This window comes from Narcine bancroftii, chromosome 11 (genome assembly GCF_036971445.1).
Source record: "Narcine bancroftii isolate sNarBan1 chromosome 11, sNarBan1.hap1, whole genome shotgun sequence".
In the NCBI taxonomy this organism is placed as follows: Eukaryota; Metazoa; Chordata; class Chondrichthyes; order Torpediniformes; family Narcinidae; genus Narcine; species Narcine bancroftii.
Genome location: NC_091479.1, coordinates 44354581 through 44378196, shown reverse-complemented (window position 1 = coordinate 44378196; position 23616 = coordinate 44354581). Strand labels below are relative to the sequence as shown.

Below are 23616 nucleotides of genomic sequence, written 5' to 3'. Positions count from 1 at the left end.
GTTAAACCTTCTCACAAATGTGAATCCTACTATAAAATAATGCTCCCCTTCTAAGTCTTGCTGTATTCTAATCCCCACCTATTTAAAAAATTCCAAAAAAGAGAGAAAAATCAATCCCAAAACAAGCTACTCAAAAGTAGTAGCCCCCTAAAAATTTGGGTGTGGTAAAGTCCACAAGTGGCAGGTGACTAAAGGACTCAGTGTCACCCACCCCCAGTCAGACTTTCACAAAGTACTGAAACAAAAACATTCAACCCAGTGATTCCAGTCCCACTGATTGTTCCGGATCTTCAATATCGAGAAGACTTTGCGTCAATTCAACTTTTTTCCCATTCTTTCCATATTTTCCAATCTTCCCATTTCCATTCCCATTGACCCTTCCCTTCGGTGACAATGGTGACGATCGCCCATTTCCTCGTCCATCTGGCAATGAATTAGCAAATATTAAAGCATCATGGTCATTCTACAAAAAACTGAGATCGAAAATTCCCATAAAAATCTTTCAATACTGCCGCATGACGAAAAGCAAATTTATATCCCTTTTGCCACAATACTTCTTTGGCTGAATTAAATTCTCGGTCTCTTCTGATAATTTCTTGACTCAGATCTGCATTAAAAAAAAACCCTATTATTTTGAACCATCAGTGGATCCTGATTTTGCCGTGTTTTCTGCACCACCAATCGGAGGATCATCTCTCTGTCTTGATATTTAAAACAGCGAATCAAAACTTCTCGTGGTAGTTGGCCTGGAAACGGTTTCTTCCTTAATGCTCTGTTCGCTCGATCTAATTCCAGTCCATCTGGAATGAATTACCTGCCCTACACTTCTGGGATCCATTTCTTCAAAACCTTCACCGGATCCGAACCTTCCATACCTTCCGGAAGACCTACTATCTTAACATTATTTCTACGACTTTGGTTTTCTAATGAGTCAAACTTCTTCAATAATTCCTTCTTCTGAATCCCCCAATCTACAAAAGGATCTTCCACTATTTCCATTTTTTCTCTATTACGCTCCACTTGACTCTTGCATTCAAGAAAGCCTCCTCAATCTTTTTAAAATGTTTTTGCACAGTATCCACTGATCGTGTCCATCTCGTAACATCACTCTTAACTACATTAATATCTTGCTTCATAAAAGTTATTTCTTCACACACAGTGTTCATTTTAGTTTTCATTTCGAAAATCCTTGAGTCATCTGATGAGTCATCTGCATTGATATATTTGACATATCTTCCATGAGCTGAGCAATCCCTTCCAGAATTGGAAACACAGAATCCAGTCCAGGATCCGTCACCTCCCTTTGAGGCTGACCTTCTTTTGCCACAGTCCCCAGTTCTTCAAATTCTAATGAAGTTGAGCATCTTCTTCCTCCATAGCAATAGGTCCTCTTCCGGTGCTGGTGGAAGTCTGGACACGCGACAACAGTGTGCCGACCTCGTCAGTTCACCGTTGCTCAGGCTCCCGCACAGCCCACACCTTCTCCAAAGGTTTGTGGACCCTCGACGCACCGCGCATGCCCGGTAGGGCCACCGACTGCACAGGTGCGTCTTCTGATGCTACACTGTACCTCTCCTGACCACCAGTCAATGCTGCAGTCTCACGGGCCTGTTGTCGCTAATCTGGCCCGCCCTCACGCCTGTGTTCATGAGTGCACGAGTCGAAACCGCTGAACTTATTGCTGAGCTGGTGCCATCTTGTGATAGCGCAAGTGGTGCCAACGAAATACTTAGCTGGGCAGGAGTCCTCTGAGGCTTGGAGACTCCAGTCGACGACTCCGTTGCTTCAACTTGAACTCGGCCACAATTCTTCAACACTTTTGTAAGGTAATTTCTTCTGGAACTGAGTTTTTGATTTTTTCACATTTGTAGCTATTTTGATCCTACACAATTCCAAAGTCTATAAACAGTATTTTTAATCACTTTTACAACTTTTAAAATTGAGCATTTAATAGTCTAACTGGGGAAGGGTGGAACCACACGTCTACCCTCTGCGCCATCTTGTCACAGTATCTGACACAGTTTATAGTAAATCACTGTTAAACCTTCACATTACTGTGAATGCTGTCTCTCAGCTTCTGCCTCAATCTACCGTTCATCAACATTAAACCTTCTCCCCCTGTTAACTTGGTGTTAAAGTATCAGCCTAAGTTTACCACACATCACCATTAAATCTTCTCCCCATTGTGAGACCGTTTTTACTGTATCTGCCACAGTTTATCGTACGTCACTATTATACCTTCTCACTACTATGAACTCGGTGTTACAGAGCCTGCCACTCTACCGTACATCACCAGTAAACGTTTTCCTTAATGTGAGCCTGATGTTACTGTATCTGCCACAGTTTAGTGTACATCATCATTAAAAATTCTCCCCAATATGAAGCTGGTGTCACTTTATTTGCCAAAGGTTATCGTACAGCTCTGTTAAACATTTTCCCCACTATGAACCCGGTGTCACAGTAACTGCCTCAGTTTCCCATACAACACCAAAAAAGCTTTTTTTCCCCACTCTGAGCACAGTATCAATGTATCTACGTAGTCTCCTGTACATCACCATTAACCTCCTCCCCACAGTGAACCAGATTTCATAGTATCTGCCTCAGTTTATTGTACATCATTTTAAAACCTTCTTACTACTGTAAACCTGGAGTCACAGATTCTGCCTTATTCTACCATACTTCTCTGTTAAACCTTCTCAGTACTGTGAGCACAGTGTCACAGTATCTGCCAAAGTCGTCGACTGTACATCACCATTAAATATTCACCCAACTGTGAACCTGGGGCCACAGTGTCTGATACAATTTATCGTACATTACTGTTAAACCCGCCAGATAAGCTCCAGATAACGAAAGAGGAGTTCTCGCATCTGCAGGAACTGGGGATCATTCGTCGCTCTGACAGCCCTGGGGCTCACCGCTCCACCTGGTCCCAAAAGCCTCCGATGGCTGGCACCCCTGCGGAGATTATCTACGGCTTAATGACATGACAGTATCTGACTGTTACCCCATCCCTCACATTCAGGACTTTATGGCCAATCTGCATGATATGAGAGTATTCTCCAAGGTCAATCTGGTGTGCGTGTATCATCAAATCCCATTGCACCCCAAGGACATCCCCAAAACGGCCATCATCACCTCCTTCGGTTTGTTCGAATTTTTATGCATGCCTTTCAGGCTCAAGAACACCGCCCAGACCTTCCAGCAGCTCATGGATACGGTGCGCAGGGATTTGAATTTCGTGTTTATTTATCTGGATGACATTCTTGTCGCCAGCAGAGACTGGGCACAACACAAGTCTCACCTGCACACCCTCTTCTCCCGACTGGCTGAATTCAGCCTAATGATCAGCCCGGCCAAATACCAGTTTTGTGCAGAAGAAAATTTGGATGTGATGAAACTAATCCAGAATCCATTGCACAAGATTGGAAAAATTAGATTGAGCGTCTTCAAATACTTGGAAGTTTTGACATCAACAGACTTTGGAGTGGCCACATTTGCTCAGTTACACCATTTTTCTGATGTAAGTGAAGGTGGTTTTGATCCTGTCAGTTACTGAGTCCTGTGAAATAACCAAGTGCGAGTAGATGGTGGATTTGTATTGGGAAAAGCCAGAGTGGCTCCATTAAAGTCAGTCACCAGACCTTGAATGGAATTGACTGCTGCTATTATGGCGAGCAAAATGGACGCTATGTTAAGAAGAGAATTACAGATGGAGTTAGCAGATCCTGTGTTTTGGACTGATAGAACATCAGTTCTTAAATATATTAATAATGAAATTATGAGGTTTCATCTCTTTGTGACTAACAGAGAGAATGAAAACCTGGACAACAACAAATGGCAGATTTACCACAGGACAGAGTTTCACCTGATGAATTCCCATTTACATCCGTGGAAGTTGATTATTTTGGTCCTTTGCAATTAAAGTGAGGACGAAGTGTTGAAAAACGATATGGAGTTATTTTCACTTGTTTGACTATGAGAGCAATTCATATTGAAGTAGCGTCATTGCTTGATACAGACTCTTTTATTAATGTTCTTTGGCGTTTTATTCCTAGATGTGGTCAAGTAAAAGAATTATGTTCTGATAATGGATCTAAATTTAAAGGAGCTGAACGAGAATTATGAAAAGTTATTCAAAATTGGAATCAACATCAAATTCATGATGCATTATTTCAGAAAGATGTTAATTGGATATTTAATCCACCCATAGTTATGGGTGTGGTTCGGGTAAGGGTTAGTTTGTTGTGGAGAACGTTTACAAAGGTCTGTACTGGGCAGTACTGGGCAGCAATGCTTAATGTTGTAATGGATGCGGAAGCTCTGGGAAGGGGTAAGGGAGGGACTGGCCAGGAAGTCTGCAGATGCTGGGTCCGAGGGCAATGCACAAACATGCTGGGGAAACTCATGGATAGTTTTGTGAGGAGCAGGTCCTGCATCACGAGTCAAATTGAGTATTTCGAGAAGGTGTCAAAGGAAATAGATGAAGGTCAAGGTCTGTATGTGCTGCACGTGGATTTTAGTAAGGTGCTTGACAAGGTCGTCACGGTGGCCTCATTCAGAATGTCGGGAGACATGGGATCCATGGAACCCTGTTCTGTGTGGATTCAGAATTGGCTTGTCTGCAGTAAACAGAGGGTATTAGTAGATGGAACAATGACTAGTGGCTCTCCAAATGGATCTGCTCTGGGACCCCTGGTCTTTGTGATTTTTATGAATGATGATGGGAATGGAAGGGTGGGTACGTCAGGGGATGACACAGAGGTAGAGATGTTGTAGACAGTGTAGAAGGTTATCATAGGTCATCCAGTTTGCAGAGAAGTGACAGATGGAGTTGAATCCTGTAAATACAGATGTACTTAAACAAGCAATTGGTACAGGTTAATTTCCAGAGTCATTTTTAAGGGCACAAATAAAAGTTATTCCAAAGAAGGTTTGAGACCCATTAAAATTAGCTTCATATAGACCAATATCTTTATTGAATGTGGATTCCAAGAATGTGAGGGCAGAGCACATGGTTAATGGCAGGATTATGAACAGTGTGTAGGACTGAGATATATTTAGATCCTGCGCCATAAATCGCTCAAGGTTGCTGTGCAAATTGAGAGGGAGTTTAAGATGGTGTATTGTGTGCTGGCCTTCAGGAGTCAGGGAATTGAGTTCAAGAACCGAGAGGTAACGTTGCAGATATATAAAATTCTAGTCAGACCAGACTTGGAATATTGTGTGCATTCCTGGGACCAGAATACCAGTGGACGTCTAAATAAGGTGAGATGAGGGAACTTTAGACAAGATGTGAGGGGGATATTTTATTCACACAGAATGTAGTGGGTGGCTGGAATACATTGCCAGGGGTAGTACTGGAGGCTCATCCAAAAAAGGCATGAAAAAGATTTTAATATAGGGACAGGAATAAAAGAAAAACAGAAGGTACTGGTGAGAGGGAGGGAAGAGTAATATTGTTGTGGGGTAGGTTCAGATGGGTCAGCTGAAGGGACTCGACTGATCCATCCATGATTTGTCCAGCATCTTGCTGCCATGTCGTGGTGAACCAGGGTGTTGCCTGATGGAGACACGGTACTCTGAGCTCTGCAGATATAGATTGTGGTTTTCTCCATAACACACTTCCTCAGGTAAAGCAGAGGAAGGGAAAGGCCCTAGTGTGCAGGGGTAGGGAGGGGGGTGATGGGGGAGGAGTTGGAGCCCTCCAAACTCATCATGATCAGGCCTCGGAGACGGCATCTCTATCACTCATATTTCTCTTCCCAGGAGAAGGAGCGATCTCAGAGACAAGACACGAGTCCAGAAGAACGTTGCATCCCAGCTGAACAGAGGATGGACAACATCATGATGGCCTGAACCCCTCCCCTTCTCCCTCTGGCCCTGCCAACTCCATTCACCACCTCTTCCATATCCCTTCACCCACTTCCCCTCCCATTTGTCTCCTACCTCTCCTCCATTCCAACCCCCCCCCACTCACCTTCCCCTTCACCTACCCTCACACCTATGCCCTAAAATTAGCCCTCCTCCCTTCACCTCCCCTTCCTCTCTCCTTTCCCCCTCCCCTTCGCCTCCTACCCTTCCCCTCCCCTTCCATTCCTACCCCTAACAGGGGAAGGAGGGATAGGGGAAGGGGGTAGGAGAAAGTGGGGTAGTGAGAGGGTAGGGGTAGGTAATGGGGTAGTGGTAGGGGGTGCGGGTTTGGGGTAGGGTTAGGGGAAGGGGGTAGGTGTAGAGGATAGGAGTAGGGTTTAGCTTAGGGTTGGGGAAGGTGGGTAGAATTAAGATAAGGGTCAGGGACGGGTAGAGGTACAGTTAGGTTTAGGGTTAGGAGATGTGGGCTCGGGTTAGGTCGAGGTTTAGGGTTAGGTTTAGAGTTCGGGGAAGTGGGCTTGTGTTAAGTTTAGGGGAAGGGGGTAGGAGTAGGAGGTAGAGGTGGGGTGTGAGTTGGGGTTAGGGGAAGGTGGGTAAGATTAGGGTTGGGTTTCGGGGACAGCGTAGGGATAGGGTTAGAGGAGTGGGTGGAAATAAGAGTTAGGGTTGGGGACGTGGTGTAGTGTTTAAGGGTATCGGTAGTGTTAATGTTAAGGTTAGGGTTTGTTAGGGGTTAGGGTTAGGTTGGGGAGGGGAGCGTGGGCGGCGAGCGGGGCACAGGAAATGGGGAGGTGATGAGGGAGGGGAATGGGCAGGGAAATGAGGAGGGTTACGGTGGAGAGGAAATGGGAGGTGAATGTAGGAAGGCACCGCTTCCCCCACATTATCCCTGCCTCCTCTCCTCCTTCCAGAGGAAGCTGGACCTCATTCCGGCCAGAACCTCACTGTAGTTTCAGAGCCTCCGTTTCAGGAAGTGCCTTCGACGCTTGCTGCTGGACAGACATCTTGTCTCTTGATTCATTCTATACCATTGATATTAAATTTAAAAATGATTTGGTCTTTTAAAGCTTGAACTCAAAAGTCTGGTCCAGAATGACAACACAGAAACAGGCCCTTCGGCCCCACTCTCCTGCTGGCTGTGCTGTTGTAATCAGTCCATATTCTTGTCCACCTTTTCATTCTTAGTTCCCATCAACCTCATGTTGCCATGTCAATCTCACGGCCTGTGGGAAGAAGCTATTTCCCTCCCTGGCTTCTCTGCTTTTATTCCTCCATATCTCCTTCCTTTTGGCAGGGGGACAAAGATGCTCTTTGCTGGATATCTGGGAGTCTATTTACAGAGCCCATCCCTGCAAAAAATTCAGGGGTTCCTTGCCTTGAGGTTCCACCCATGTTGCCTCTCCCTCAGCACTCTCTCGTCAGAACACAATTGCACCCTCCTTCCCCTCCTCTCCCAGGTCTCAGTATCCCCCTGACAATTCCAGTCAGCTGCCATGTCTACACCCTGCCCCACCTGCTATCGAATGCCCTGCATCCTCCTTCCCCATTGGTTTCCTCCTGTTATCAGGCATCAGGATGGACCCCACCCTGTTGAAGCTACCCATATTCTCACTGATCTCTCTGTGCCTCTGCCCTCCATCCAGGGGTCTTGGTTGTCTTGTGGTGATGGTGGAGAACAAAGTACCAACTCAAGGAGATGGGGAGCTGTAAGGAGACCCCCAGTTCCAGGAGACAGGGAGAACCACAGAGATGCCCAACTCTGTCAATCCGGTAGAACCCGGTCATCAGGTGCAAGGAGCTCTTGGTACTGCTGCACGTGAGGTAGGTGTGGCCCATCCCCACACCTCCACCCTGTCAATTCCCAAAACACATTTCCTATTCATGTGGGGGTCCAAAATGGATAGAGTCTGGAGGACCATGTACGTCGTCAATCAATGGGGGAATAACCCTAACTAGCATGGCTATTGTGTATGGCTGTGCTTGGAAACAAAGTGCAAGGGCACCAAAAGCCGCTATGTGCTGAGGTTCTACCTGGCTCAGGTGTTGCGAAAGATTGGTCTGGCCCTGATGCCACACAATGTTCTAGTCAGCAGGACTTTGCCCCATCACCTTCATGGGAATGGTTGCATAGACAAACACTATTGACTACAGGGCCATCAGGCGGTAGTCAGCATGGAATTCCTGCTGACACAGAGACTAGGACTTGATGAGATACTGCGGGGTGGTCCCCTGAGCAGAGCATCCAGAGACAGACATCCAGAACTGCTGGAAGACCAGAAACTCGGTGAAAGATTCCCTTTGGTCTGCCTGAAACCCAGATAAGAGAAGCAAACACTAGAAGCCCAAAGCAAAGGGAGGAAGGTTTAGGGGCAATATAAGGGGTACTTGTTTTTACACAGAGTTGTGGGTGCCAGGAATGCCTTGCCAGGAGTGGTGATGAAGGTTGAAATATTAGCAGCATTTAAGGGCTTCTTGGACACATGAATGAAGGAAACATAGAAGATAGGAGCAGGAGTAGGTCATTTGAACCTTCGAGCCTGCTCCGCCATTCAACGAGATCATGGTTGATCTTAAAGTTCAGTATCCCGTCCCCGCCTTCTCTCCGTAACCTTTAATACCCTTATACTGAAGAAATATATCTAATTCCCTCTTAAACATATTTAATGAACCTGCCTCTACTGCCCTCTGTGGCAATGAATTCTACAGATTCACCACTCTCTGGGTAAAGAAATTCCTCCTCATCTCGGTCCTAAATGGTTTGCCTATTATCCTCAAACCATGGCCCCGGGTTCTGCATTTTCCCATCCTTGGAAACATCCCATCTGCATCCATTCTGTCCAGTACTGCCAGAATTTTACATGTCTCTATGAGATCCCCTCTCAATCTTCTAAACTCCAGCAAGTACAATCCCAATTTGCGCAATCTTTCGTCATAAGTCATTCCTGCCATTCCAGGTATCAGCCTGGTGAATCCCCTCTGCACTCCCTCCATTGCAAGAATTGGGGGTTATGAAGGAGGAAGGGTCTAGTTTTTATTTTGCTTGGAATTGATAGGTCAGCGCAACATTGAGGTCTGAAGGGCATAACTGTTCGACGTTAACCTGCTGGTCTTTTAGCACATGGAGATGTGGGTGAGGGAACGCTGCCCACCGGCCTATTCCAGGTTGCTGAGAGATGCACTGAGGCTTGGCGCATCCCCCGTGTCTTGAGGGGCGGAGACTAAGGGGAACCCCTTCAACCACAGAGTGCAGTGAGTAACCACAAGGTGTCAAAGTGGTGGGATGATGTTAAACAGAGAACATGAGCAGTGAAGGGAATATAGGCATGCAACACGAGGATGAGAAAAGACATGGAACAGTTGTCCTCTTGGTCAATAATTTTAGAATAAAGTTAATTTTGGGGTGAAAAAGAGAAAAGCCCGAACTCAGTCACCTTTGTTTCATGAGATACATTCTCCAATCCAGGAAAGCTCCTCTGTACCCGTTCAAATTTAACCTGAGGAAACTGTGTTCATGGTGGAAACCTCTGCAAACACACAACCGGACCTAAGCACAGAGAGACAAATGATACACGTGCAGTCCCTCCCAAAAAAGAAATAAATTCTCTTGAATCAATAGCAGAGTCATGGAGTCTTTGACTGAGCCGGTCATCCATCATTCTCCATTCTCACTGCTCGCAGGAAGAATCTGTTTCTGGGCCTGGTGCTACTGGCTCCGATATTCCTCGACCTCTTTCCTGATGAGAAGAGCTGCCAAATGCTGTGGGCAGGTGGAAGGGATCCTCGACGACGTTGACAATGAACCCGGTTTATCCCATTGATATTTGGGGTGGGTGGGTTGGAGGAAGAGAGTACCCATGATTCTATCTGCCACTCGTGGTCCTGCCGATCATTTTAAAAAAATATTTATGAACTTAAAACCACAACAAATTCACACAATTAATAATAATGCTCATCTAATGTGTGGCATCTATAAAAGAAAGAATAAAGAAACCACCCCCCACCCCCATCCCCAATATCCTACCCTCTCCCACTTCTCTCCTCAACAGAAGTGACTGCTACAGTGGTGACCTCAGCAGGACCCAGCCCTTCAGTTGGACATGAAGATCACGGTCCAGGCGGCTCTTCAGATGGTTTGGTTGAAGCTGTCAATGTTCTGGATGTCGCAGCTACACGTGGGGTTCAAACAGGCCAAGGACCAGTTCCACCTCCAAGAGATCACCGCTGATGACATCCATTACTCCTCCACGATGTTCTTGCTCATCAGGACATGGCAGCAAGGCTCATCGACTTCTGACATCAGCCTCCCAAGAAAGGCAAATAGGATGCCCTCATGGAGCTCTTAACCCGCACCTTCAGGCCACGCCTTCATCCTCCACCTCATTCTGTTCCTGCTCTCCCTGTTGCATGGCCCAGACAGTCATCCCAACATGACTCCTTTCATGCTATTTCTTTTCAGCTCTCACCAAACGCCCTGGACCCACTTTTCAGGAACTTCCCTCTTCCTCCCTATGTCATTGGTATCTCCATGTACCACAACCTCTGGCCCACTTTAGGATGTCTTGTACACCAGCAGCAACACCCCAGACACTGGCACCAGGGAGGCACCACCTGGAAAAGGTCCAGGGTCCTAGTCCAACAGTCCTTTTCCTGAGAATCCAGGCAGCAGAGAAATATCAATGGTTGCTCAAAGCAAAATCCTCATTGCAGTGCCCACCAACAAGTTGAGGCACAAAGTTTTGTGGGTCTTTTGGGTTACTGGTGCCAACATATTCCCCATCTCACCCTGCCCCTCCATCTACTGTACAATGTTGCCCAGAAAAAAAAACTCTCAGCTTCATTGATGACCTGAACAACAAATGGCTTCTTAAATGGCAAAACACGCTGTTCAACACCACTGCCACTGACCATAAGCACCCCCCAACCCCTCAAAACTGGAAGACCCTTTGAATGACTTGTCTCTGCAATGAAGACAATGGCCTAGTGGAGCCTCGAGCAAAAGAGGCAAGGTCGCCGAGTCCCACACAGCTTCTGGTTCAATTCCCTCCTGGAAGCTGCCTCTCGCGACTCCCCATCTGAGTGTCAGATGCTCGCCTGCTCACCACAGAGAACCAGATGGCAGCAGAGACAGTCACACTCCAGCCACACCTCCCCAACATGTGATGGGTTAAATCTGCGGATGCCACTCACAGCGGACCGAAGAAGTGGTACATGGCAGACCGCACAGCGGCCGGGCCCGAAGGGCTGAGCCACTTGCAAGAACAGATCATGTCCTGTCCGAAAGTGACAGCCTCCCACTTGAATGACCCCGAGAAGAGCTTGGCACCATGGCCTGGGGCAAACCGTTCAACATCCTCGATGCTGGACAGCAGGAAAAAGCTTGGTTTACTGACGGCTCCGGCTGGTGGAGGTGCGAAAAACAACGGTGTAAAGTGGGAGCGCTCCAGCCCACCACAGATAAAGTACTGACATAAGAGGGTGAGGTGGAGGGGAGAGCCAACTGTCCAAGCTAGCAGCTGTGGCACTGATCCGAAAAGGGACAACCAGGCGGGCCCAGGAGCCTCTTTTCCGATCAGTGCAACAGGATTTCTGGGCTGTGCCAAACAGCAGGTCAGTGTGGATGGGTCGGCGTCAGGAAACAGGGAGGCAGATCCATGGCTGCCTGCTCTGAGGACAACAGCACTGGCAGATCTTCTGAGAGGTGGAACAACAAAAGAATAGTCAGGGTCCACCACGTGGATGGACACACCTCCAGGAAAACCGCTGAAGCTGACGCAATGCCACTGTGGACTGAGCTGCTCAAATATGCTCTGCCACTTTTTTCCCCAAGCAGAGAGACCCCGGAGCCTTGGCAGCATTGGTGCATCATAAATGTGGGCATATGGGGGCACTATGATGGACAGAGGATCTGGGGGTCTCATGATGTTGCAAGAACTGTGATGGCCAAATGCCCTATTTGTCAGCAATTAAACCCAAGGGCCACATTTGCTGGGGTTCGGGAGCCGGCCAAGTCTGATAAATTGACCATATCAGGCCTCTCCCCTGCCAAAATAAAAAGTGATATGTTCTCACGATGGTCAGCACATACTCGGATGTCCTGCCAGCGGGCCGACCAAGCACCATTTAAGCGTGCTCCATATGTGGAATACCCTATCGGATAACGTCCGACCAGCAATGGGTGGTGATGCCAAGTATTTGGGGCCACCTGCATATCCCCTACCACCCACAGGCATCCAAGATCAATGAGTGAATGAATGACCTGTTCAAGGTATTGTATGTGACAAGTTGATTGTCAAGTCTTCTATCCACGACTGGTTGCAAGTGTATCGATTAATCCGGCGAGTTTGTGTCTGTGTGTATCTTTTATTCCTCGTGCGACTTCACTACGTGTCAATAAAAGACAACTGTGTTCAAATTCGCCACCCTTGGGAACCCTCGATTCAGTTTCACACACATAATAATTGGTGCAGTGAGCAGGGTCCTTCGAGTTCCGACTGAACACAGCTGCAGTGGAGATGCTTTCGAATCAGTGCAGAAAATCGAGTGCAGGCAGGGAGAACAAGATCTGTGGGTGGACTGACGAGAGTGCAGGGTTAGGAAGCTTGGCTAGCATGCTGGCGGACCACCGCAAACTGGTAGACTGGTCCAAGCTCCTGGATCCACATCTTGAGAAAATAGGTCACCACGTGTTGTCCCACTTCAAGAAGTTGGGGTTCCCAAAATCTAAGGGGAATCAGAGGGTGCCTTTTGGCTGCCAGTGTTTATCCTTAGAAACCAATGTGAGATCATAGAAAGGAAAGATATGGAGAGGGCCCAGGAAAATAAGGAGATAAAGCTGGTCCAGCAGTGCTGCTGTGCACTGCAGGAGGCAGTACAGACTCCCCCAACCTGAGCCACTGATGTCGAGATGAGAGGGACAGAGTTAGCCAACAGGCATGCCAATGAAGGTCTGACTCCCCCACCCCCCACACCCCCAGTGAGTGAGTTTGTACTGGCCATGGAGCGATTAGCCGAGGCCATTTGCCAGGATTCAGGCATTAAAGGTTTCAGAACAGGCCAGGAAGAGCATGAAATCAATTTATTTGCAGAAGTTGTTCCGATATATCTGACAGACCCGACACACTCATTGCCCAAGTTGTGCTCCACCTTGGAGGACTATGGGGAGATCTCTGGGTATAAGTTCTTTTGGGATATGTGCAAAATCATGTCACTTAGGAAAAGGGATTAGAGCCAATGTCAAGAAAATAGTCAACAAATGTGGCGGCAAAATGGCATCAAATATCTAGGAGTTAGAATAGATAACAACGAGTAATTTAGACCAGCTGAATTATTCTCCCCTTGCTTGGGGAAATTGAGGAGGATTTAAATGGTTGGATGTCCCTGCCCATTACACTAGTGGTGTGACAGAGAGGGGAGGTGTTACAGAGGGGGGAGATGATGACACAGAGGGGGTGATGATGTCACTGCATGGGGCAGCCATAGCTGAGTCATGCCATGGCACAGCAACACGAGAAAGATGCCTCTCCTGGAAGGGGATTCTAGCCCGCGTGTCGGAGTAGGATGCTGTCTCATCCCAGGGACCCTCTGATCAACAGGGTTGAGTTTGGAAGCACCCTGCGCCCATGGGTGAGATAAAGAGCCTGTTACAGGCTCCCCTACAGGGACAGAGCCTCCTCTGGCACCATCCTTCACCCAGTGTGGGCGGAGAGAATGGAGGCTGCATTTAATCCCCTCTCCCCATCCTGAGTGCAGGGCACTTTATGAGGCAGCTGGAGGGGACTGGGGAGGGGAGAACAATGGCATGTGAGGGGATACAGGGATGGGGTCTGTAGGATTGGAGGGGAGAATGAAGGAACGGGGTTGCACCACAGGCTAATGTCAAGGGAGATTGGATCAGAGGTAGGGGACATAGGGTTGAGCTTGGGGCATGGGGTGCGAGGGGACGGAAAGCACTGGGGAAACCATGGGGGTGTTGTTGGGTGGGGGATGAGAGTGTGGTAGAGGAATCGGGGCAGGGGAGAGTGTGAGGTGTCTGAGGGAGAAGAGAAGTTGCGAGGGGGATGGAAGGCAGACCTTTCATCAGAAATGGGACAGAGCTCCCTCTCCACCTGGAATGGGATCTGTCCACTGAGAGACAGGACCGCTCCTCCACCCGCACCCCCACCCCCGTGGTTACAAGATCCCTTCAACCCCACAACCCCCCAACTGGGATAGGATTCTTTCCCCAGTGGACCTGGATCAAGGTGCTAGAAAGTGTTTCTGCTGCGGTGGACCCAGCAGAGTTGAGCGGTGAAGAGTGGGGCTCTCTCCGCACCACCTGCTCCCTCAGGCGACGAGGTCTCGCTTGCATCATGGAAGATCACGGTGTTGCTAAGCTTCTGGGAATGTGGAGGGCTTCTGCTAAACCTGTGGTAGGGTTCAGAGTGGTTCATCTCCCCGGGACGTGCTGAAGGTCAAGGATGACCCGATCCTCTCATGGAGGGAGGGTTGTAGACAGAATGATCGGCTGCGGAACTGGCCTCAGTCTGAGGAGAGTGATCAAAGAGGGACCTGGGGTGGCAATATTTCTACTGAGAGGCTGGAACGAACCACCAGAGGATCAATTCTGACATTTAGGTGACCCTTGGAAGGGAGTTAGAGGGAGGGGTGGAGACTAACTTGGACAGCAAGGCTGGGTTGGGATAAATGACCTGTTGTGTACCCTCTGGGTGTGTAAATGCTGCTGCTTCTGCCCCAGAGGACATGGCAATAAGGTCACAACAGAGGTGGCCACACCGGGTCATGTACCCAACGTCCCCAAGGTGGTGTCCTGCACAGATGATAAAATCATCGACAATGGATCTTTCGGTGTGGTGTACCAGGCAAGGCTGGTGGACTCCGGAGAGCTGATTGCCATCAAGAAGATCTTGCAAGACAAGAGATTCAAGGTGAGGGGGAGGAGCAGTTGTGTGGAAATGGAACACCCTGATATTTAACTTTAGGGCCTACAGCACGTTCACAGGCCCTTGCGACACATGAGCCCGTTTCACACAATTACACCCAATTGACAAACACCCCAAACACATTTTTGAAGGGTGGGTGGAAAGAGGAGCATCTGACAGAGACGAAAGCAGCCATGGGGTTTGGAAACAGAGAAAGTCACACAAACCCACAACAGCACCCCCCCTCCCCACACACAACCCCCCACCCCCCACACACACACATAAACACACACACACACACACACACACACACACACACACACACACACACACACACACACACATCAGAGATTTTCTGCAAATTAATTGTTCAGTAGAAGCTGGGAAAACAATCATAAAAACTGAAATGATACTTCATTGAACCCCCTGACGAGTCCCCACTCCAGCGACACGAAAAGTCCCTCCCACTGACTCTCGAAAAGTCCCCCACTTCGGCCTCCCTAGGAGTTCCCCACCTCTGACCTCTTGACGAATCTCCTCACCGCCTCCCCCCTCAACTTGGACAAGTCGCCCCTCAGGGCCCCGACCCATCGCCCAGCCTTGCTGATGTTCCTCTCTCGCCATAGAACCGCAAACTGCAGATCGTGCGAAAGTTGAATCACACCATCATCGTCCCTCTTCTCAACTTCTACTCCTCTGTAGTCAAGGTAAGATCCACCTGCACCCACCCCACCCCCACTCTGATGCATATTATTTGCTGCTTCCTTCCCCATTCCTTCAATCGATCTGTCTCGCTGCAGCCTCTCTGTTGCCTCCATCCTGCCCCTCTGACCAGTGCCGACTCCTTGACGCTGGCTGCCCTGCTCCTCACCCATTAACTCATGACCTCTTGCCATTTCAACTCCAGACAGCAGCAGCCAAGACCACAAGACAAGGTCGCCAAATTCGGCCACTCAGCCCCTCCAGTCTGTTTCCCCAATTCATTTCACGAATGTATTTTCCCCCATAACTCACTTCCCCAGAACCTTTTGGTGCGCTTCCAAATCAACGCCTGCTCTGAATCGTCCCAACAACTCAGCCTCCACATGTTCGACCCCAGCCAACACCCGGCTGCAAACATTTCTCATCTCAAAACGTCAATGGTTTTCTCTCCCGGTGAATCCTTGCCTCACGAGGGAGGGCGGTCAGAGCTGCACATTTTGTGCAGTCTCACCAGAAGCCGAATGATGGGGCAGTGGACGGGTCCACTACGGCCTGTTGACGCTCTGCTCGCTGAGCCCTTGGATTCATGCCATGTTGTGTTGAGCAGTGGGGGCATCAGGCCTACAGAGAGCAGGAGGCGCTGGCACTCCAGTTGGGAGAGGCACTGGGTGTTGGAGGGTAAATCCAGCTGACATGTTTGTATTGTGTCCAAGAGAAAGAGGAGGTTTATTTGAATCTGCGTCTGGACTATGTTCCCGAGACAGTTCACTGCATGGCCCAGCACTTCAACAAGGCCAAGCAGCCCATTCCCATGATCTACATCAAGGTGGTTGTGGGTCTGGGTGGTCAAGTTGTCCACTGGGGCAAGCTTGGATGGTGGGGTTGGAGGATATGAAGGAGTTTACTGGCTGAGTCTCGCTGGGGACTGGATATCGATGAAGGGTGCATGAGGGTCTCAATGGGTATTGGTGAGGAGAGAAAGGGTAGTGAGGGGAGAGGGGTGGAGAGGATGATGAGGATGGATGTTGATTGGCAGGGAGGGGCCCTTCACCCACCTCCCCTTACCCTCAGGATCCAGACCCGGCCAGTGTGGAGGCAGAGTGGGTCATGTTATATCGTTGTGTTGCCAGATGTTCATGTACCAGCTGTAGCAGAGCATGGCCTACTTCCATCCTCAGGGGGTTTTCCATTGAGACATCAAGCCCCAAAAGATGCTGGTAGATCCCAAGATGGTCTTCTTATTGCTCCTTTATTTCGGCAGGTAGATCCAACCGTGTCTTCCCGTTCACCACCTCAATGCGGTCCTGATCCCTCTCCCCAACACGGCCTTGTCCCCTCCCCACCAGCTCTCATCCCTCCCTCACCAGCTCTCTCTCCTCCTCCCTCTCCCAACTTGCCCCTTCCACAGCTTAATAACTTATTCTAAATAAGATTGTGGGGGGCTTAGATGGAATGAACAGCCAGAAACCTTTCCTAAAGTGTCAGGTGCAAATCTCAGAGAGCATCCGCTTCAGGTGAGGGGAGATTTTTTTTATGCAGAGAGTTGTGAGAACTTTGAATGCGTCATCGGAGAAAGTGGTAGTGGTTGGTAGAATAGGTACATATAAAAGTCTCTGAGACGAGCATGTGGATGTAAGGGAACAGAAGTTTTACATGATAGAGGAATTTGGGGATATGGCGAGAAGGCAGGGTAGGTCGAGTTAGGTCATAAATTAGATCAGCCATGATCGTATTGAATGGCGAAGCAGGCTCGATAGGCCATTTTTGTCCTACTCCTGTTCCCACTTCCTATGTTCCTATGGGTGTGGTACAGGTAAAGGTTGTGGAGAACATTTACAAAGGTCAGTTCAGCCTTTATGGGCCAAAGGGCCTGTACTGGGCAGCAATGCTTGATGTTCTAATGGATGCGGAAGCTCTGGGAAGGGGTAAGGGAGGGACTGGCCAGGAAGTCTGCAGATGCTGGGGCCGAGGGCAATTCCCAAACATGCTGGGCAAACTCATGGATAGTTTTGTGAGGAGCAGGTCCTGCTTCACGAGTCAAATTGAGTATTTCGAGGAGGTGTCAAAGGAAATAGAAGAAGGTCAAGGTCTGTATGTGCTGCACGAGGATTTTAGTAAGGTGCTTGACAAGGTCCCCACGGTGGCCTCATTCAGAATGTCCGGAGGCATGGGATCCATGGAGCCTTGGCTGTGTGGATTCAGAATTGGCTTGTCTGCAGAAAACAGAGGGCAGTAGTAGATGGAACAATGACTAGTGGCGCTCCAAAGGGATCTGCTCTGGGACCCCTGCTCTTTGTGATTTTTATGAATGATGATGGGAGTGGAAGGGTGGGTACGTCAGGGGATCACACAGAGGTAGAGATGTTGTAGACAGTGTAGAAGGTTGTCATAGGTCATCCAGTTTGCAGAGAAGTGACAGATGGAGTTCAAACCAGTAAATCAGATGTACTTAAATAAGCAACTGGTCCAGGTTTATTTCCAGAGTCATTTTCAAGGGCACGAATAACAGTTATTTCAAAGAAGGTTTGAAACCCATTAAAAGTAGCTTCATATAGACCAATATCTTTATTGAATGCGGATTACAAGAATGTGTGGGCAGAGCACTTGGTTAATGGCAGGATTATGAACAGTGTGCAGGACAGAGAAATATTTAGATCCTGCTCCATAAATCACTCAAGGTTGCTGTGCAAATTGAGAGGGAGTTTAAGATGGTGCATTGTGTGCTGGCCTTCAGGAGTCAGGGGATTGAGTTCAAAAACCAAGAGGTATCGTTGCAGATGTATAAAATTCTCGTCAGACCACACTTGGAATATTGTGTGCATTCCTGGGGCGAGAATACCAGAGGACGTCTAAATAAGGTGAGCTGAGGGAAATTTAGGCAAGACGTGAGGGGTACATTTTATTCGCACAGAATGTAGTGGGTGGCTGGAATGCATTGCCGGGTTAGTAGCAGAGGCTGGTCCAAAAAAGGAGGGTACTGGTGTGAGGGAGGGGAGGGTAACATTGTTGTGGGGTAGGTTCAGATGGATCAGCTGAACGGTCTCGACTGATCCATCCATGATTGTCTAACATCTTGCTGCCATATCGTGGAGAACCCAGGTGTTGCCTGATGGACATACGTTGCTCTGAGCTCTGCAGAGAGAGATCGTGGTTTTCGCCAAAACACACTTCCTCAGGTAAAGCAGAGGAAGGGGAAAGGCTCCAGTGTTCAGGGGTAGGGGGGATGATGGGGGAAGAATTGGGACTCTCCAAAGTCATTGTGATCAGGCCTCAGAGACAGTATCTCTATCACTTATATTTCTCTTCCCAGGAGAAGGAGCGATCTCAGAGACAAGACACGAGTCCAGAAGAACCTCGCATCCCAGCTGAACAGAGGGCAGACAACATCATGATGGCCTGAATCCCTCCCCTCCTTCTCCCTCTGGCCCTGCCAACCCCATTCCCTGCCTTTTCCATGTCCCTTCACCCACTTCTCCTCTAACCCTCCTCCATCCCAACCCCCTCCCGCTCACCTTACCCTTCCCCTGCCCTCACACCTATGCCCTAACCCCAGCCCTCCACCCTTCACCTTCACCTTCCCCTCTCCCCTTCCCTTCCCCTTACCCCCTCCCCTTCCCCTCCCCCTTCCCCTCCCCCTTCCCCTCCCCTAACCCTCCCCCTTCCCCTCCCCTTCTCCTCCTCCCCTTCCCCTCCCCCTTCCCTTTCCCCTTCCTACCCCTAACCTAGGGGAAGGAGGGGGAGGGGAAGGGGGTAGGAGAAAGGGGGTAGTGGAAGGGGGTAAGGGTAGGGATTGTGGTAAGGGGTAGGGTAGGGGGTAGTGGTAGGGGGTGCGGGTAAGGGAAAGGGGTAGGAGGTAGGGTTAGGGGAAGTGGGTAGGTTGTAAGGGATAGGGTAGGGGTAGTGGAAGGGGGTGCGGGTATGGGGAAGGTGTAGGAGGTAGGCTTAGGGGAAGGGGGTAGGTTGTAAGGGATAGGGTAGGGGATAGTTGTAAGTGGTGTGGGTATGGGGAAGGGGTAGGAGGTAGGGTTAGAGGAAGGGGGTAGTTGTAGGGGGTGTGGGTATGGGGAAGGGGTAGGAGGTAGGGTTAGGGGAAGGGGTAGGTTGTAAGGGATAGGGTTAGGGTTTAGTTTAGGGTTGGCGAAGTTGGGTAGAGTTAGGGTTAGGGTTAGGAGCATTGTAGAGGTAGCATTAGGGTTAGTGTTCGGGTAGGGCTATATCTTGGTTTATTGTTAGGTTTATAGTTCGGGGAAGTGGGCTTGTGTTAGGTATAGGGGAAGGGGGTAGGAGCAGGGGGGTAGAGGAGGAGTGAGGTTTGGGATTAGGGTATGGTGGGTAGCATTAGGGTTGGGGTTAGGGGGTGGCATAGGCGTAGGGATAAAGTTAGGGTTAGTAGACAGGGTGGGGGTAGAGTTAGGGGACGTGGATTGGTGGTAGCGGGTATCGGTAGTGTTAAGGTTAGGTTTAGGATTTTGTTAGGGGTTAGGGTTAGGAGTAGGAGGAAGGGAAGGGGGAGGGGAATGGGGGAGGCGAGCGGGGGACGGGAACTGGGGAAGGGAAGGGGAGGGTATGTGGGAGGGGAACGGGCAGTGGAAAGGGGAGGGGAACGGGGTAGAGGAAAGGGGAGGTGAACGGTGGATGGCATCCCTAGCCCCTCTCCTCCCCTTCCCTTCCCCCGCATTTCCCCTGCCTCTGCTCTCCTCCTTCCAGAAGAAGCTGGGCCTCTTTCCGTCCAGAACCTCCCTGTGGTTTCAGAGCCTCCGTTTCAGGAAGTGCTTTCGACGCTTGCTGCTGGACAGACATCTTGTCTCTTGATTCATTCTGTACCGTTAATATTAAAATTAAAAATGATTGGGTTTTTTAAAGCTTGAACTCAAACGGCTGGTCCAGATAGACAAAACAGAAACAGGCCCTTCAGCCCCTCTCTCCTGCTAGCTGAGCTGTTGTAATCAGTCCATATTCCTCTAACCCTTTTCATTCTTAGCTCCCATCCAGCTCATGTTGCCTTGTCAATCGCACGGCCTGTGGGAAGAAGCTATTTCCCTCCCTGGCTGCTCTGCTTTTATTCCTCCATATCTCCTTCCTGATGGCAGGGGGACAAAGATGCTCTGTGCTGGATAACTATGAGTCTATTTACAGAGCCCATCCCTGCAAACAATCAGGGGACCGTTGCCTTGAGGTGGCACCCATGTTGCCTCTCCCTCAGCACTCTCAGAACACTACTGCACCCTCCTTCCCCTCCTTTCCCAGGTCTCAGTAACCCGCTGACAATTCCAGTCAGCTGCCATGTCTATACCCTGCCCCACCTAAAACGATGGATCGACCAGCGCCTTCTCTCCTCAAGAGTTCGAGGAATCCACTCTCTCGCAATGTCCTGCTTTTGAATGCCCTGCATCCTCCTTCCCACTTGGTTCCTCCTGTTATCAGGCGCCTGGATGGACCCCACCCTGTTGAAACTACCCGTGTTCTCACTGATCTCTCTGCGCCTCTGCCCTCCATCCAGGGGTCTTGGATTTCTTGTGGGGGTGGTGGAGAACAAAGCACCAACTTAAGGAGATGGGGAGCAGTACAAAGACCCCCAGGTCCAGGAGACAGGGAGAACCACAGAGATGCCCATCTCTGTCATTCGGATAAAACGTGATTATCAGGTGCAATGTGCAAGGAACTTTCGGTCCTGCTGCACGTAGACCAGGTTTGGCCCATCCCCACACCACCACCCTGTCAATTCCCAAAACAAATTTCCTATTCATGTGGGGGTCCAAAATGGATAGAGTCTGGAGAAGGACCGTGTACATCGTCAATCAATGGGGACAAGGGTGTAACCAGCATGGCCATAATTGTGTGTGGCTGTGCTTGCAACCAAAGTGCAAGGGCACCAAATGCTGCTCTGTGCTGAGGTTCTACCTGGCTCAGGTGTTGCGAAGGATTGGCCTGGCCCTGGTGCTGCACAATGTTCCAGTCAGCAGGACTTTTCCCCTTTACCTTCCTGGGAACGGTTTCATAGACAAACACTTTTGACCACAAGGCTGTCAGGCAGTGGTCAGCAGCAAAATGCTGACACAGAGACTCTAGGACCAGATGGGATACTGCGGGGTGGTCCACGGAGCAGAGCATCCAGAGACAAACATCCAGAACTGCTGGAAGACCAGAAACACGGTGAAAGATGCCCTTCAGTTTGCCTGAAACCCAGATGGGAGTAGCAAACACTAGAAGACATCTGTCTAAAGCAAAGGGAGGAAGATTTAGGGGAGATATCAGGGGTATTTTCTTTTATCCAGAGTTGTGGGTGTCAAGAATGCCTTGCCAGGAGTAGTGATGAAGCCCAAAACATTAGGGGCATTTTAGGGGTCCGACGCCTCGTCGGAGGTACTGTCCCTCCTTCAGTTATCGCTGAGGTTTCCCTGGGGTCGACCCCTCTCTTCCCGGCACTTCGTCGGAGGTGCTCTCCCTCCTTCGGTTACCGCCGAGGTTTCCCTGGGGTCTATCCTAGAGTCCCACGACAGGGTCCTCACGCCATGACAAAAGCTCTATACCTGATCTATTACGTTAGGTTTTTTTATCCTAACAGGTGTATCCCGTTACACCTGTTACCCAATCCCCACACCACAATCGTAAGTCGTCACTTACCGGTGTCTTCTCGGGGATTGAACCGTCACCCTTCTCCTCTCCGTCTTGTCGTGTCACCTTGTCCGGATACCACTCGCTCAAGCCGCGCGAAGCAACGAGCAAGGGACTAGGAGCCGCTGAACTCAGCGGGGTGCACCACCTCCGATGTCCCTCTTCTCGCCTCCCCTCACGGCCGGAGTGTAGATCCCGGACGAGCCCCCATTTGTCAGAAATAAAACTTCTCACACATGAGTCTCTTTAAAACTGATGACACGACAAGCTTTATTTACAAGTCTGCAGAGTTGGACTCAACTGGCTTCTCACCAGTTAAGCCCCGATACATACAGTGCATTGATTTTTATACCCTTGTTGTTTGCCCTTCCCCTACTTATTAATACTGTTTTAACTGGTTAGTATTGCAAAAGCATTCTAAGTACAACTGCATTTTTAATTATCACGTTCGTTACGTACGCTGCGAACTCTACATACACTAAATTCTGTTTCTCACCCTTCTTATCAATCTTTTGTCTCCTGCATGTCTCTCACTATGACCATGGAAAGATATGTTTAAAAAAACATATCCAGCTGAACTTTTTGTCCTTGGCTGCTAGTAAGCTCCCTGTCCGTTCTGGCTTCCCTTTTTATGATTAATCATCACATTTTAACTTAAGCCATTTTAACCTAAATTCTCTATATATAACATTAGTTACATTGAGGGGCTGAGACCAAGGAGGATATTCTCCAACAGCAGAGGGTGGCAGTAACCACAAGATGTCAAAGTGGTGGCAATGAAGCTAAACAGAGACCGTCTAATGTGACTGTGCGCCTGGCTGCGGGAATTTGGACTTACTATATAAACCTTGCTAAGTGCTAGTTCAGGTTGGAAACGTTCGACTTCCTTGGGGGTCAAATCAACAGGCACAGAACTAAACCCTGCTTGAAAAGGTAGAGTTTGTTAAGTGCTTCCTCAAACCCCACATAATGAAGGGGCTGCAAGAATTCGCTGGTACGATTAATTTTTATCACCGATTCATACCGGTAGTGGCCAACATCATTTTTTTGTTTTTAAACTTTATTTAAGATTTTATAACATGAATAACATATAGAATTACATTTAAAAAATTAAGAACAAAATAATAAAATTTCAATACAGTATCAGTAATCTAAATAAACTATACCCTCCCCAATAATTATTACACATTAATAACCCAACTCAAATTAGTCCAACCCCCCCTTCCCCCCAAAATAAAGAGTGAAGAATTAATAAAGTTAATAATATATGTGAGAAAAAAACCCACTTACAAAAAAAAACAAAAACATAACCGATTAAAATACTAACAAAATGAAAAGTAATTAATACTAAGATATCAGACTTAAAAAACATATTTAAATCAAACTTAAATGCATATATTTAACAGAGTTAAGATGAAACATATAATTAACTCAAACTTAATATAAAAAATTAGTAAAATTAGTAACATTGTCTATCAAAAATTCTTAAACAATAATCAATTCTTTAAAA

General features: G+C 48.5%; 1 long non-coding RNA gene across 1 annotated transcript; it reads left to right on the top strand.

Moving 5' to 3' along the window:
* The first annotated feature begins 13383 nt into the window (after positions 1-13383).
* On the top strand, positions 13384-15476 carry LOC138745318 (uncharacterized). Its single transcript, XR_011346166.1, has 3 exons — positions 13384-13494; positions 14606-14795; positions 15416-15476. It is a non-coding gene; the product is annotated as an uncharacterized lncRNA (long non-coding RNA).
* The last annotated feature ends 8140 nt before the right edge of the window (positions 15477-23616 follow it).